A 2,754-nucleotide genomic window follows, 5' to 3' on the forward strand; every position below is an offset into this window, starting at 1 on the left:
TAGATGGTAGATGATGAACTCTAAAATCTGTGTGGTAAATATTAAGATGATACCACCAGATGCTGGATAACTTAGCTTAGTTTAGCAATACGATTTGAAATAGGAGGAAATAGATTAGCTTTTTCCAAGGACACATAAGCACTACAATGTGTCATATTTATATTTGTTGTAAAGATTAAATAAACAATATATAATGTGTTCATTTGCTGAGCTTTAGAGGTACTGGTGGACAGGGTTTGTTACCTCTGGACAGATTGTTCCTTCAGTCTTTGTGCTAAGCTAACCAGCTTCTGCCATTCATACGAAGATCAAGCTGGCCAAAAACCCACACCATGTCAGCCATTAAATCCATATTGAGTGAACAGAAAAACACTTATGTGCAACTTGGTCCCAGGATGTAAGAAATCTGCAGCAACTTTAGTGTCATTGTACAACCCTACACTCCACATCCCAGAAATATTAATTAATTATAGCAAAACTGTCAAGCTTAGAGTCGTAGTTTTCCGACAGTATTTCTGTGTGGAAAATTTGCTGCAAGTGTTCAGAGAAGAGAAAGACAAAAACTGCCTGGAATATAGGATAAGCTGTAATTTGAAAACCTCAACCGCCCCTGCATGTCTGCTGCAGTGTGTGTGTGTGTGTGTGTGTGTGTGTGTGTGTGTGTGTGTGTGTGTGTGTGTGTGTGTGTGTGTGTGTGTGTGTGTGTGTGTGTGTGTGTGTGTGTCCTGTTTAATTAGTGCCTCTCTCTCTGTGTGAGTGTCACACGGGGCAGTGTGTCTGAACAGTTTTTCTGTATCTCTCTCTGCTTCCTTCAACCTTCAATCATGTTTTGATCTTTTCTCCTCTCTGTCGTCTCTCTCTTTGCTTCAGTCGGTAAAAGGATTATAGGTGTGTGTGTGTGAGCGCCCCTCCTCTTTAATCACCAACTCTCTCTTTCTCTCTGCTCTATCTCGAAACTTCCCATATAGACAGCTGTCGGTGTCTGAGTGTGTGGGCCACATATACCCATATCAGGCGCTTTCATTTATTGTACAGAAACATACGCACAGACATCATTGTTCAGAATTAGATAATCCAACTTAAAATGCTTTAAAAGAAGCAAAGATACTGAATGTTCCAATACAGTACACAAAGTTGAAGAAAACATGTGAAGAACCATAATGAACGCATTTAGAAATACAATGAATGCTTCCGTGCATGTAGGGGCAATTTCCTGGTATGTTTGGGCTACCCTTAAACTCTTATTAAAGGGAATGGTTCTTATAGAGCAATATCAAGTGTTTTGACGATTATTTCATTAGGCTACAGCATATTTTGTTTCCTACACAAGTGAACTTGTAGTACTGAACTTTTCTGTATCCTAATATGTCATGATAACATCAGATATGGTGTTTCACTGTCAATGACTAAAGATTTATGCATTTTCATCCACGCATAAAGCAGTTGATCAAATATACCAAGTTATTGTGTGCCACTTTCCTTACAAGCTGGCAGACAGATGGACTGCCACCTCTGACATGAGAGGATCACCTCCACCCATAATCCTTAGCGCTTTCTTCCGCATAAGTATGGAAATATGAGCGTCAGTGAGTGAGGAAACAACTTCAACAAGCCAATCAGAGTGCAGCACATCTGGAGGATTCTGTCTGCAGGCCCAGCTGGCAGCACTAAGGGAGACAGCACAGGAGAGGAGAAAGATGTAGGATTCAAAATGGCGGGGGGTATTTAACATCTTAAGAAGTGGAAAGGAATAAATCTTGTTCGTCTTCGATTTTGCTGACTTTACCTTTACCATTAGAGATGTCTTGTTTCATTATTAACAGCATGGCTAAAGGAACAATACACTATGAAGGCAGGGATTTCTCTGGTCACTATGGACTTCGACCAGAAATGTAACTTAAGTAACTAGATAACCTGCTTACCATTTGTTTGAGAACACAGACCATTTCTCTAGCTTTAACATACATTCTAATGACTTCAAAAACTTGACAAAATCAAGAGTTTGCACGTGCATTGGGTTACCTAAACCACCTCTCTTCTCCCAGGGATAAATTGGCCCACAGGACAGCCTCACATGTCACATGTCAAGGAAGTAGCAATTAACCTTGTCTACTGGGAACTCTTCTGTCTAATACAAATGCAAATTAAACCATTTGCAGACTTGCAGTATGGTTACTGCAATATCTATTACCCAGCAAATAACAGTGAGTGCTTTGGAGCTAAGGCTGCACAATATGATGTTTTTTATCGTCATTGCGATGCAAATTTGCAACAGTGACGTATTTCATTCAGCCCTATAAGGAGCTTTCAAACAAAAGTTGTATTTATGTTATTTTAATTTCTGATTCCACTTTTTCATGCTCATGATGCTTTTTTTTAACAGTAAAGTGATTTTTATTTTCTTATAGGTATTTTTTGTCTGTTATTTGAAGTTAACTTTGGCTTTGAATATATGCCCAAATGCATATCTGTTTCTTGTGAAACGTGGTTGAATCAAGAGAAAGAAAAAAAGTCTGATGATGTGGAGCTTGCAGCCATCTTTGATTTCCTACGCCGCCTGTCTGGTCCCTGCAGTTACTTCAGCTCCTCAGCAAACATGAGAATAGCTCTGCAGTGAGTGGGAGCCCTGCCATCTTTAAAACACATTTCATCTTGCTGGTCCCGCCCCTTCAACTTTTTTTCTCTGTCTTTCTATCTTTCTGGTTCGACTCAGGGAAGAGTTGAGGTGAAGTTGTTGGGAGTGTCCAACCATTA

General features: G+C 39.8%; 1 long non-coding RNA gene across 1 annotated transcript in view; it reads right to left on the reverse strand.

Annotated features, from left to right (window-relative positions):
* Positions 1–1,010: 1,010 nt before the first annotated feature.
* The window catches only part of LOC104948446 (uncharacterized), a 5,694-nt gene continuing 3,950 nt past the window's right edge, over positions 1,011–2,754 (reverse strand). The window contains exon 3 of the long non-coding RNA XR_798689.1: positions 1,011–1,667. This is a non-coding gene — a long non-coding RNA (uncharacterized lncRNA). The remainder of the gene's footprint in view (positions 1,668–2,754) is intronic.

Source organism: Notothenia coriiceps, unplaced genomic scaffold (genome assembly GCF_000735185.1).
Source record: "Notothenia coriiceps isolate Sejong01 unplaced genomic scaffold, NC01 NC01_scaffold00014294, whole genome shotgun sequence".
Lineage (NCBI taxonomy): Eukaryota > Metazoa > Chordata > Actinopteri > Perciformes > Nototheniidae > Notothenia > Notothenia coriiceps.